The sequence below is a fragment of the Globicephala melas genome, chromosome 11 (assembly GCF_963455315.2).
Source record: "Globicephala melas chromosome 11, mGloMel1.2, whole genome shotgun sequence".
NCBI lineage: Eukaryota > Metazoa > Chordata > Mammalia > Artiodactyla > Delphinidae > Globicephala > Globicephala melas.
Window position 1 is genome coordinate 866101 of NC_083324.2, and position 14059 is coordinate 880159.

Below are 14059 nucleotides of genomic sequence, written 5' to 3' on the forward strand. Positions count from 1 at the left end.
GGTGTTCACTTTACCACACACGTCCATTTGAAAATAAAGGTAAACCAGCACAATTAAAGATAAGGCATATACCTTCCCCATCACCAGAGGGAAAATCAAAGAAAGTGAAGTGAAAATGGCAAGAAGACAGGAAGCAAATGGACAAAGCTAAAACACAGACGACAACACCAGAAGTAGGGGCAAGGGTTATGACTATTCAGCATAAACAGGTTAAACCTCTCATTGAGAGCCAAGGGTCAAAAATAAAATCCAAGGATGATGCTATTTTATATAGACTATTTTAAAAATATTTATTTATTTACTTTTAGTTTGGATGTATCGGGTCTTCGTTGTGGCACACGGGATCTTCGCTGGGGCACGTAGGATCTTTCATTGTGGCGCGCAGGCTCCAGAGCGCGTGGGCTTAGTTGCTCCGCGGCACGTGGGATCTTAGTTCCCCGACCAGGGATCGAACCCGCGTCCCCTGCATTGGAAGGTGGATTCTTAACCACTGGACCGCCAGGGAAGTCTTGATAATAGTATTTTTAAGCAAACACATCTAAAACAAAATGACACAGAAAGTTTAAAAATAAACGGATGATCATACTGTCTTGTGAGACCAAAGAGAGAACATGGACTAAAAGGAAAAAAGTCAAGTAGTGGGAGTTGGGGGCAGGCGCGGGGTCAGCAGTTGGGCGGTGCTCAGAGCAGAGCAAGAGGGCCGGGCAGGGGCGGGGCCAGACGCGGCGGCCGCGTCAGAGGCGGGGAGCGAGGGCACCGCCCCCCGGAGCCCCCGCCCCACTTCCCGCCCCCCATCTCGCTCCCGGCGGCCCAAGTCCGGCCTCCTTCGCTCAGGCCTCCCCACCTGCTGTCTCTCCAGCCTGGCTCACAGCCCCCTCGCTGTCCTTGAAGACACCGGGCCTGCCCCTCCCCGCCCCCCGGGACCTCCGTCTCCCATGCTTGTGTCAGCAGAGCCCCCGCACGGCCCCCTCGTCCCCCTGGGGAGGACCGCCCCGAGCGGCTGATTTTAGGTTGCAGTCCGCACGCACACCCTCACTCCCGCTTCTGCACGTCGGCATGCCCGGCATACTTCTGTAGGCCTCTTTTTCAATTAACCCCTCACCCGTGTCCCCCACCCCTGCCCCCCACCTCTGGCAACCAGCAGTCGTACTCTGTACCTAAGAGTTCAGCCGTTTAGGGTCCGTGTGTAGGTGACGTCACACGGCACGTGGCTTTCTCTGTGTGACTGCCTTCCCTCAGCACGATGCCCTCCAGGTGCACCCATGCTGTCACAGGTGGCAAGGTCTCCTTCTCTTTCTTACGGCGGAGCACTGTCCCACCGTGTAAACGTGCCACGTCTTCCTCCGTCCACCCGTCAGTGGGCACGGAGGGGTCTCCGTGTCTTGGCTGTTGTGAACAGCGCTGCAGTGAACACAGGGTGCGGGTGTCCCTTGAGCCGGTGATCTTGTTTCCTTCCGAGGAACGCCGTACCCAGGAGTGGCACTGCTGTGGCGTACGGCCGTTCTTTCTTTACTGTTTTGCGGCACGCGCCCACACTGTTTCCGTCGGGGGCGCCCCGGCTCACATCCCCGTGTCCGGCCTCTATCCAGTCCCGCCTTCTCTGTTACCTCCCAGCCCTTCCGGAACCCGCGCCGCCCCCCGGCCCGGGTCGTCTTTCCTCCTCTGCCTCACGTCAGGCCCACGCCTGCCGGTGCTGAGCGTGTGGCCCAGGGACGAGGCCGCGTCCCCCTCCCTGAGGACACACTAAGATGCAGACCTCGACTGCGCCTCTCAAGGAAGCCGCAGGGAAGGGGCGTCCGCCTCAGCAAGCTTAGAGCCGGGTGGCTACATTCAAATCAAATGTGGTTCTGGTATCGATCCAGGGAGCCCAGGCAGAAGAACTGAGGGGTTTTCTTCTTGAAATCATAAAAAGAATGGAGAAGACCTACGAATTCTAACAGATGAGCACTAGTGAGATGAGGAGAGGTCTGGGGGATCAGAAGGAATCTACCTGGGCTCCCGGGTGACAGGCAGTGGCAGTCACGGCTGCCGTGGCGATGGGGGCTGCGCTCCCGCCAGAAGTAGGTCGAAGTCAGGGTAAGAGGAGTGGGGTCCAGGGTAGCTACCCGGGGAAGCGCTGTGCTACCGAGGAGGGAGGGTAGGTACCACCAGCTGGGGACAGTGTCAGGGCCCTACAGGGACACTCAGGACAGGAAGTGCCGCTGTGGGGAGCCCACCTTCCTCCTGGGGGAGGAGAGAGTGTGGAGATGGGGAGGGAGGGGTCCCAGAAAACACGAACAGACCACAGCTCACTCGCACTTTCCAGCCTGATGGCTGAAGGCGAGGGCCCTGCTGGGGGGTCATGCATGTACTTCTAAGAACTCCGAGAGACCTTCTCTCCCAGTCCAGATGCGTAATACGGAAATCCTGGAGGGAGCACTGTGTAGTTGGGGTGTAGACAGGGTCTGCAGCTGTGCCTGCCAGGACGTTCTGCCACAATGGAAACGCCCACGTCCGCGCTGTCCAGTGCAGCGGCCGTGACCCACACGTGGCTGCGAGCCCCTGTAAAGTGGCCAGTGCAACCGAGGAACTGGATTTTAACTCTATTCCACTATAATTAACTTAGATTCGATTTACGCAGTGGCTATGAGCTTCCCTGTCAGACAGCTCAGACCCAGATCTAAGTACCTCAGGCAATGACCTGAACCACTGCTGGAAGGAGAGGGGAGAAAAGTGCCAGGAACAGACCCCAGGAAGCCCACCACCCCTCCGCTGAGGAGTCGCCTGGCTGGCCTCGCACCATCCCCCCCGGCTGGGCCAGCTACCAGGGTCCTGGAGCAAGGAGCCACTTAGCCCCCTTCTTCTGAAGCGTCACTGCAAGTAAGTGAGCAGAATAAAGTGCATGTGGATTGGAAAGGAGGAGAAAAGTGTATCATTGAAAATGGTGGTATCATCAACTGAAGACGCAAAAATATTGGAAACAGGAAGTGAATTCACTAAGGTGGTTAGTTATAAAATTAGCATATCAAAATCAATAACTTTCTTTTATATAAAACGGCTAAAACTATAATGAAGGGAAAGAACTCATCCTGAACAGCAACTGAAAATATGAAATGCCTAAAAAAATGAACAAAGGTGAAGGGATTCCACGCAGAAAGCTGTGAAGCTCGACTGAAAGACATAAAATAAGATACGATAATTGGGGAGTCACACCTTTTTATTAAATAAGAAGACTAAAAGTTGTAAAGATGCCAATCCTCTGTACATCAAAATTCTAATTGAATTTTTTGACAAAAAACTCAATTGAACTTGACAAAAGTATTCAAAATATGAACAGATACATCAATGGAAGAGAAAAGAGAATCCAGAAATAGACCCGTGAATATCTGAGTATTTAGTAGCTAATAAAAACGGCATGAAAATTGAGGAAATGACGGATTGTTTAATAAATGGTACAGGGATACATGTGTAACCATTTGGAAAAAATAAAACTGAATCTCTACTTCGTTTCTTGTACTAAAAGAAAAAAATCCAAAATCATCAAAATGCAAATGTCAAAAATGAATCTAAAAACGTAATGGAAGAAGATGTGGGTGATTTGCGGGGTTGATGTGGGAATCCTTTCCGAAGCTAGGATGGACAGGCTGACAGATTCAAGTGGGTAAGAGGACAAGACTTCTGTTCAGTAAAATACCTTCTAAGAAGACAAAAGGCACCTGGCAAAAGGCAAAAAAAAAAAAAAAAAAAAAAAGGCAAATAAAAGAACAATTACTTGCCATCCAGAAGCAAAGGTTCAATTTCTCCCATATGTAAAATGCTCTCACAAATCATTGAGGAAAAATTACGGCACAGTCGAAAAATGGGCAAAGTGGATGAGCAGGCAAACTATCACAGTCAAGAAACCCAGATGTTTCCCCTCCCGCTAAAGACGACAGTGAAAAGAAGCCCGATTTCACCGTAAAGGAGAGAAATGCAAATTAAATCAAGAATATGACATTATATTGGCTTCCTCTTGGAAAAATGGAAAAGACTGACAGCCCACTGCTGGTAAGGAGTCGGTGATGGTGGGAGTGTGCCTGAGACTCTGCCGGAAGGACCCTTGGTAACAACTGAAGGAACTGTGATCGTCACTTTCTCATTGCCTGGCAATGCATCTACATGCGCACTTACTCACAGATGCAGGGATGTCCATTGCAGCCTCGTCTGGAATAGTAAAATGTGCACACGCGCAACTCCAACGTCCAGTGTCGAGAGGGGACTGGATAACCCACCTGGTCAGGTGCGCATGTCCCTGGTGTGGGACGATGTGTAGCCATCGGAACCGCTGGCGATGCCCTCGCTGCCTGTGGAAATGCACGACTGGCGTTGCTGTGTGTGGCCCCGGCGCCATCTGGCCCTTAGGCACCACTCTGCCCCCACCCCCGCTTGCTCCACAGCTCCACGACTGTGTGACGGGGAGTCCAGTGCGAGGGACCAGCATCACCTGCTTTCCTGTGTCCCAGCTTGTGTTGCCAGGAAGCCCCTGGCCGCGGCAGACAGAGCCTCGGCGCTGGCGGGCATGCGGGGTGGCTCCCCCCTCCCCCCGCCCAGAAGGTGCGAGCAGACTTCTCACCGTCTGCCACTGCTCATTGTCAAAGGAAACTCCACATCCCAAACATTTGTTTGCAGGGAATTAGCTCATCACCTCCCTGCTAATGAAGCCAGGCTGCGCAAACAGAGGAGGAGACGGCAGGTTGTCTGCCTCTTGGGGCGGCGGCGGCCCGGACGCCGGCAGCCCGGGTGTCTCCGAGTTCCGCACCTGCCGCGAGCTGGCTTGGAGCCTCCACAGGTGGTGTTTGTCCTGGTGGCCGGCGATTCTGCCCTGAGCCGAGGCAGCTTTCTGTAGCGGGTGCTGCAGGTGCAGGACTCGCGTATAAATTTTTTTAAATATTTATTTATTTGGTTGCACCGGGTCTTAGTTGCGGCCCACAGGCTCCTTAGTTGCAGCTCGCCAGCTCCTTAGTTGTGACATGCGAACCCTTAGTTGCAGCATGCATGTGGGATCTAGTTCCCTGACCAGGGATCGAACCCAGGCCCCCTGCATTGGGAGCATGGAGTCCTATCCGCTGTGCCACCAGGGGAGTCCCCTTATTATTTTTTAATTGCAGTATAATCACACAACATAAAATTCACCAGTTAGAAACGGACACCTCAGTGGTTCTCGGTGTATCACTCAGTATATTCATGTTGGGCAACCATTAGCACCATCTAACCCCAGAATGTTTTCATCACCCCACGAGAAGCCCCATAGCTGCTAGCAGTTAGTCCCAATTTCCTCTCCGTCCATCACCTGGTCACTTCTACTCTAGTTCCATCTCTGTGGATGTGCCTATTCCAGGAAGTTCGTATCAGTGGGATCATATAACATGTGACGTTCGTGGCTTGCTCCTTTCACTTTGCGAGGTCCACCCATATTTTGTACTTCATTCCTTCTGCGATGGATAGAACGCAGTTCATCGATCATCAGCTGATGGACACTTGGGTTGTTTCCACTTAGTGGCTAATATGGATAATGCTGTATAAACAAGCTTTGTGTGAATGTGTTTTCACTTTTCTCAGGTGTATACCTAGGAAGGGAATGGCTGGGCCAAATGCTGATTCTGTGTCTAACTTTTTGAGGAACTACCAAACTGTTTTCCATAGTGGCCATTTTACATTCCCACCAGGAACGTTCCAGGGTTCTAACCTCTCCACATCTTTACCAACATTTGTTATTCCCCCCTCTTTTTTTCTTATTATAGTTCTCCTGATGGGTGAGAAGTCATGTCTCCTTGTGGTTTTGACTTGCATTTCCTTAATAATTAAAGATGTTGAGCGTCTTTTCAGGTGCTTCTTGGCCAGTTTATATCTTCTTTGCAGAAATGTCTGTTCAAATCCTTTGTCCATTTTTTTAATTGAGTTATTCATCTTTTTATTGTTGAGTTGTAAGAGTTCTTTATATATTGTGGATACTAGACCCGTATCAGATACACGATTTGAAAATACTTCTCTCCATTTCGTGGGTTGTCTTTTCACTTTCTTGATAGTGTCCTTTGATGCATAAAAGTCTTTACTTTTTACGAAGTCAAATTTTTCTACTTTCATTTGGTTTCTTTTGGTTTCAGTGTCATAGCTAAGAAGCCTATGTTTCTTTCTTTCGCCTATGTTTTTTTCTAAGAGTTTTATAGTTGTAGCTCTTACGTGTAGGTCCTCGTCCAGTTGGAGTTCAGTTTTGTATGTGGTGTGAGGAAGGGATCCAGATTCATTCGTTCACATGCGGAGATTCAGTTGCCCTGGCACCACTAGTTGAGGAGACGTGCTTTCTGCATTGAGTAGTCTTGGCACCTGTTGGAAACCAGTTGCCCGAATTCATTTCTGAGCTCTCAGTTCTAGTCCTTTGGTCTGTGAATCTTCCCCAGTACCACGCAGTCGTCATTACTGTAGCTTTGTAGTAAGCTTTGAAATGGAGAAGTGCAGTCCTCCAACTTTGTTCTTTTTCAAGGTGGTTTTGGCGATTCTGTGTCCTTGGTGATTCCATATGTCCATGGCTTTTAGTAAACTTCACAAACTCAAATGCATTTGAAGCCAAACAGGACTGGTAAGTGAGCGAAGCCGCCTGGTTTCAAAACGGCATCTCAGGTCATATTCTTTTGGTGCCTACAACTTGTTCGCATCCTAAACACATAAAAATGTTCTTCACTTCCACACGGAAGAATGCCTTCTGCACTTGTCCGTGCAGCTCTCAGGGATACCCCCCTCACAGGCTTCCTTGCCATCAGGAATGGCCACGAGATAGGTCTGAGTTCCAACCATGAGACATAAGCCAACATCTGCCAGGGGAGCTCCTTGGACAGATATTATAGCACATGAGAGAAGAAGGGCAGGAGAATTTCCAGCTCTGTGCCAGGCTCAGGTCTGGGGCAAGGCAAGAGGGGTGCCCACGGTACCAGGTTTAAGGGGGCACTGGCTCTCAGGCCACACAAAGGCACGTGCAGCCTCTGAGAGCAAATGCCTCCTGAAACGTGGGCCCCTCTTTGGCTTTGTCCTAGTCGCAGCCCTGCCCTGTCTGCCCCTTGCTCGTCCTCCCGCTCTGAACTGTGGGCATGATGCCCAGCGCCAGGCAGCTTGGTGGTGATATGAGACAGCGAGATTGGGGGCAGAAAGTCACCACGCTACAGAGGCGGAAGCGCCTGGGATCGTAGAGGACTGCCTTTTCAAGCTTTCTCGTTCCATGAGATAATCACGTGTGTATGAAGATAATTCCTGGAGCCCTTGAACATTAAATTTGCTGTTACTTTCTGCCAAAAGCATTTCTAATACACCAAGGGATGGCACGTAATATGGGTGTGTCCCATTTAAAGGGGTAAAACCACGTTTTTAAGTTTTAAAAATGCATTGAGCAGACATAGAGAACGGGCGTGTGGACACAGTGGGGGAAGGGGAGGGTGGGACGAATTGGGAGATTAGGTATGACATAAATACAGTACCATGTGTAAAATAGCTAGCTAGTGGGAACCTGCTATATAGCATGGGGAGCTCAGCTCGGTGCTCTGTGATGACCTAGATGGATGGGGGGGGGAGGGAGGTCCAGGAGGGAGGGGATATATGTATACACATAGCTGATTCACTTCATTGTACAGCAGAAACTAACACAACCTTGTCAAGCAATTATACTCCAATTAAAAAAAAATGCATTGAGGACTTCATCAAAATTAAATACTCTTGCTTTTCGAAAGACACCATTAAGAGAATTAGAAAGCAGCCCAGGACTGGGAAAAACAGTGTTTGCCAAACATATATCTGACAAAAGACCGATAACCAGAATGTAAAATGAACTCTTGCACTCAGCAATAATAAGACAGACAACCCCCCTAAAACGGGCAAAAGATTTCAACAGATACTCCATCAGAGAGAGGATGCAGATGGCAAAGAAGCATCTGAGACGACACGCATCATTATTAGTCATCAGGGAAATGCAAATTAGAGTGACGACGAGCAGGGACTTCAGGTCTGCCACTTGGGCTGCAGTCTCAAAGCTTTCAATACCAAGTGCGGACAAGGACCCGGAGCAGCTGGGACACGCGCGTGTTGCCGGCAGGAATGCAGGACACCGCGGCCTCACTGGGAAAGCGTCTGCCGGTTTCTTATAGAGTTGCCACCCAGCAGCCCCACTCCTAGGTGACAGGAATGAGCACGTGTGGCCAAAGGCCTGTGTACAAATACTGGTGGCGGCGTTATTATGAACAGGCCCACGCTGGAAGCGGGCCAGTGCCCGTCGACTGGTGGCTGGCCTGAGAGCTCGAGCACACGCACGCACTAGAGCAGGGCTCAGCGAATGCTAGTACAGGCCACGGCGTGGAGAGTCTCAGGTACACGCTTGGTGAAAGATGCTGGACTCAAAAGGCTGCGTCGTATGATCCCTTCACAGAAAATTCTGGAAAAGGCAGGGGTGGGGGTGGGGAAGTGATGAGCGAGGATGCAGCACGGGGCGGGGCGGGAGGGGCGTTGGGGTGTGGGGTGGTGGCGCCGTTCCACGTCTTGTGATGCTGGTGACACGGATGTAGGCGCCTGTCAAAACTCCTAGGGCCGCACGCTAGAAAGGGTGAATTCTACTGTGTGGAAATTCAACTTCAACAAACCCGACTTTCTAACAGACCTAAAATAAGACCGAGACTGATGATTGGTTGAATCACTACCTGAAACGCAGTATAGAAAACACAAACAGTGGACAGTGCAATGAATAAACTGTGGGTCTGGTTTAAGGTTGTTAAAAAAATGGTAGCATCATGCTAAGAGGAAGGTACCAAAGACAGAAGGCCACGTGCCGGGTGGCCCTGTTCGTGTGACCTTCTGGAAACGGCAGAATCATGGGAACAGGGATCAGATCAGCAGCCGCCAGAGTTAGGGGGCGCAGGTGAGATGGAGGACGGACGGAGAAGCACAGGGCTGTTTGGGGTGAGGGCTCTCATCTGTATCTCGGTCATGGCGGTCGTCACGGGGCTGCACCATTCCTCAGAATTCACGGAACCGCACGCTTGAAGGGGGTGCCTCTTACGGTGTGTAAATTACGTCTCCAATTATGGAAAGTATATACACCTGACTTTTTCAGACAGTAAGCTGAGTAAAAGAAAGTCATTAGATACATAATTGTACAGGTGGTACGCAGATACGGCAAGAATGTGGAGGTGGGAGAAGGATGAATACATTTGGGGAAACAGTGCATTTGTGTCCCAGTGATATGCGTCTCTAAAGAGAAAAAACGTAGCTGGGGAAGGTGAGCAGGGGGGCCTCTCTTTTCTCCCGTCTGACCTGCGTCATTTAGCATTTTTGTGGTTTGTCCTGTGATAGTTTAAAGGAAACATCAATGAGAAGCCTCCAGGGAGGAGAGGGGAGACATGCTGACCTCTGGCCGCCCATCCCCAGGCCCTGTCCCCCAGGAGAGAGCCGCTCCCATGGGGCAGCTGAGGAGCGCTCGCAAGGACCGCTGACCAGATGTGGGCAGGGTCACACCGAGGGGCGGTGGCGCCGCACTCAGACCAGCAGCAGAGGCCCTCCCCGAGCCAGCCCCGAGGGGCAGGTGGAGAAAGCCAATTCCAGAACCCAAGGAGGACCGTGTGGCAGAGGGGCGCCAGCCAGAGCTGTGGCTTCGCAGGGGAAACCAGGGAACCCCCCACCCAGCCCGAGGAGGGGGGCACGGGGAAGAAAGCCCTCATCTCGCCTCCCACCCTGTGGTCTCCCGCTGGTGTCCACAGCCCGCAGATACCGAGGAGCGTCCGTCCACAGGGCAGGCCCCCGGGGCACAGAGCAGGCGGAAAAGGAGGGCGGTGGGTCTGCAGGGGCACGTCTAAAATGCAGGCCAGCAGATGAGGAGAGAACTGCAGCTGGAAAGACTGAGTTAGTCGCCGACCCCTAGAAACGGGGTGGGGAGGGCCCGGCACAGGGCCACGCAGGGAAGCACCAGGGCGCCCAGGAGGCGGCAGACGCGGGCGGGAGCCTTTGCTCTGGTTCCTCAGAAAGAAACAGCGAGGCCGGGTGAGTGGGCGTGGGACCGGCTGGTGTGATTACTTGCTGGGCTCTGGGGCGTGGTCTGGTACCGGCCCAGGTGATGAGGTAGAGGGTGGGTCCAGGATCGGCTGGTCTGCATGGAACAGGTGCATGGGCAGGGGGGTCCTCTTCTGTCTCTGGATTGGCTCGTCTCCGGAGGGGCAGTCCCTCCGGGGTCAGCAAGGCCCAGAGGTCAAACCAGCAAATGCAGAAGCAAGGAGACGTGGTTCTTACCGGCTGGAGCCAGCTCGTGGTGGAAGGGGCGTGGTCGTGGGGCACAGAGACTCCACAGGTGCTGTCACTGGACCGCACAGACTGCACACCTAGGCTCCCACCCAGGACCCTGCGGCCCAGGCCCCGTTGCCAAAGGGCGCCAGGAAGTGCTCAGCTCCTCCTGTCCCCCTCCCAAGTCCCCCCCGGGCCGGGCCACACGCGGCCCACGCCACCCTCTCCCCTCCCAGCTGCAGCTCCGCCGAGGGCTTAGCCCCTGTCCCCAGTCCCTCACCCACTCTCGTCTCCAGGCCTGACTCCTCCGCTCCCCAGACAGTGGCTCTGGGGGGCTGTGACCACATCTCCCTTTGGGCCAACGGGACGGTGCCCCGCCCCCACGCTGAACCAGCCTGCACGCCGTGGGAAACAGGCCCGAGACCCCCGGCCAGCCTCTCTGGCCCTTGGAGCTGTTGGGGGCCAGGTCTTGAAGGAGAGCTGCTTCCACCTGGGGAAGGAGAGACCACGCCTGGCCGGACGAAGACTCCAGACACGGCGGGGACACTGTCCCCGCCCCTTCCCGCTCCCCGGCACCCCCTTCACCATCACGGCCACTCCGGCCAAGCTTGGGCAGGATGACGACGGGAAAAAGAGGCACCAAGGACAGGCCTCGGGTGGCGGAGAGGAGGAGAGTCTGGGACGGTTGGCGGGAGAAGCCATTTGTAAACACCTCCTTGGGCTCCGCGCTGGGCTGGCTTCCTGCGGCCTTTGCGGAAGCAGGTGGCTGGCGCAGGGCCAGAAAGCTCTCACGTGGCGAGCTGTCCAGCGGGGTTGGACAGGGGTACGTGCTCAAGCCCCCCGCATCCCGCCCGCCTAAACCTCGCACAGCTCCCGCGTCCTCGTGGCCCCAGGCCTGCCTTTCCCGCCTCCACACCAGACACCGGCCTGCGGCCTCCCCTCCCTGCTGCTCACTCACCACCACCTCGGCTCACAGGTCACCTGAGGAGCCCTCCCTGCTCCCCTGCACCAACCCCGGCGCCGTGGGAGGCCCCCCTCGCTGTGTCCCCGGCTTCCTGCGGTCTCCACTCCCTGCACTTTCATTCTGTATTGTAGCCGCTGAATTCCTCAGTGTCCTCATCTGTAAAACGGGATTGATAGCAGTACCCTCCTCAAAGGCACATGGAGAGCTTGGAGGAGTGCGGAGCGCGAGGGGGTTGGGGCGGGGCGTGGGCACTGGGTCCCTGCTGGTTAGTAGTGCTGCCTGTGGAAGCCGGTAAGTAGCCGCCGTCACTGCCAACCTCTCACCCGCGTCCCTCACGAGCCCGAGCCTGGCTTGTGTGAAGTAGATGTTCGCACAACAGCAGCAACCCCAGAAGCAGGTCGACGGTCAAGTCCAGTCCAAACTCACAGGACTGTGAGCCCAGCTGCTGGACAGCCGCGGCTGGTGTGCTGGGTGCTGTGTGGGCACCGTCTCTGATAGTCCCCATGCCAACCAGATCCGCGCCGGGCAGGGGAGCGTGGAGGGGTGCTTGGCAGTGCTGCCTGGGGAGAGCGGGGCTGCCTGCCGGGCCTTGAATGGCCAGCGCTTGGCCCCCTTGTCCACCTCCTGCCCCCGTCCCCCGGCCTGGTCTGTGGCCGCAAAGCCTCTCACCCCGTGCCCGGCTGTGGTGCTGGAGGCTAAGGGGGGCCGGAGATCTCTCCGAGGGCTGAGCAGCCTGAGCTGCCGCGGGCGGTGCCAGCCCAGTGCCGGCGAGAGGCCCCAGGCCCTAATGTGGCCATTAGCTCCCTCCAGGCACAGGGGCAGCTGCACCCTCCCTGCCTGCCTTTTAGGCCAGCACAGTTAGGACCCATTATTTCTGTCGTGTTGATTCTTGAAAAATCATTTTAAATTGTCACCCATTTTTTTATGCTTCGGAAAAGGAAAGCACCGAAGAAGATGAAAACAGAAACGCGTACCCACACCCGCCGCCTAGCTCCTGGTCCCCCGTCCCCCCATTTCTCCTGACCCGTTCCCTTGGCAACCGTCAACTCGCTCCTGCAGCATTCAAAGGGAATCTCACAACTGCACATCAAATGGGGCACGGGGGGGGGGCTTTCAGTTGCCTGAGACCCATGGATGGATGGACAGACAGACCCCCGGGCAAGACACACACACAGGGAGACGGAGATGGACAGAGAGAGACAGAGAGACAAGGAGAAAGACTCGACACAAAGAGACAAAGACACCAGGGAGACGTGGGGCCAGAGACGCCAGAATGAGCTTAAGGCAGAATGATGAAGACAGAGACAGACAGACAGACACGCAGAGAGACAGACGCAGGGAGACATGTAGGAAGAGACCCATCCAGAGAGACAGAGAAAAGACACACACACAGGGAGACGGAGAAGAGGCCGAAAACCAGGACGGAGGTGCAGGGCTGGGGCGTGTGGGGGGAATGGAAGGAGAGCAAAGAGGGGTGCAGACACAGGGGACGGGGCGACAGGTGAGTGGAGGAGGCCAGGGAGGCAGCCAGGAGCCCTGGGCCTAAGTCAGCGAGGACCCCCAGGGGCAGCCCCAGCCCGCTGTGCCTTCCCTCCTCCCCCTCCCGCTTTCTCCCCTCCCCCTCCCCCTTTCTCCTCCTCCCCTTCCCCTTCTCCCCTCCCCCTTTTTCCCCTCCCCCTTTCTCCTCCTCCCCCTTCTCCCTGTACTCCTCCCCCTTTCTCCTCCTCCCCTTCCCCTTCTCCCCTCCCCCTTTCTCCCCTCCCCCCTCCCCTCCTCCCCCTTCTCCCTGTACTCCTCCCCCTTTCTCCTCCTCCCCTCCCCCTTCTCCCCTCCCCTCCCCCTCTCCCCCTCCCCCTTCTCCCTGTACTCTCCCTTTCTCCTCCTCCCCTCCCCCTTCTCCCCTCCCCCTTTCTCCTCCTCCCTTCCCCCTCCCCTCCTCCCCCTCCCCACTCTGTTCCTGCTCTTCCTCCCCATCAGGGTCCTCGGCTCGACCTGGCAGCTCCCTGGTTCCCACACACCAGCTGCCCCCCTCACCTTTGTCAGAGCTTCCTCACAACCTGGACTGGGGCCTGGAAGGGGCATTATCCCTCATGATGGCGTTACCTGTCCCTCCCTAGCCCCGTTACACCTTCCTAAAAGTGAGGGCGATTTTGCTGTAGATGCTGAGGGTGGAATTCTAGACACCCTGGCAGACGGTAGGGAAGAGCGTCCCAGAGGCACCCCTCAAAGTGCACGGCGGGGCCCTGTCTCCAAGGGGCTCTGACGAGGGCCCCGGGAACCCCCTCAGGGCTACGGATTGGGGTCAAGGCATGGGCTGACTCACAGCCGCATGGGGAGGGAGCCAGGGCGCCTCACCCCTTGTGCCCTTGTGCCCTACGTCCGACCCCTTCATCTCACTGAAGCCTGAGACCCCTGGGCTCTCAACAGCTGGCATGAGCCCAACCACAGGAGTGCTGTCAGCCGGAAGGTGGGGGAAGGGACTAGAGAAGTAAAGATGCTGAGGTCAGAGGTCAGGGGGCAGAGAGCAAGGGCACAGCCAGTGTCCCACTTGAAGGGAGCAGGACAGACAGACCTTGATCCAAACACCAGCTCTGCCACTGACCAGCTGGGCCACCACGGGCAAGTCATTAGGCACCTGGACCTCAGTTTACTCACCTGTAAAATGGGTAGATAGCCAAGTGGTTGCCTCTGAGGCGTCTGAGGGAAAACAGTGGCACAGTGACAATGATAATAGCTCACAATTCTTGGCAAAGACGCAGCTGGACGCCCGGCTGTGCTTCAGGAGCTCAGACGCCCTCCGGGGCTCGCAGCAGGGAGCGTGAGAAGCAA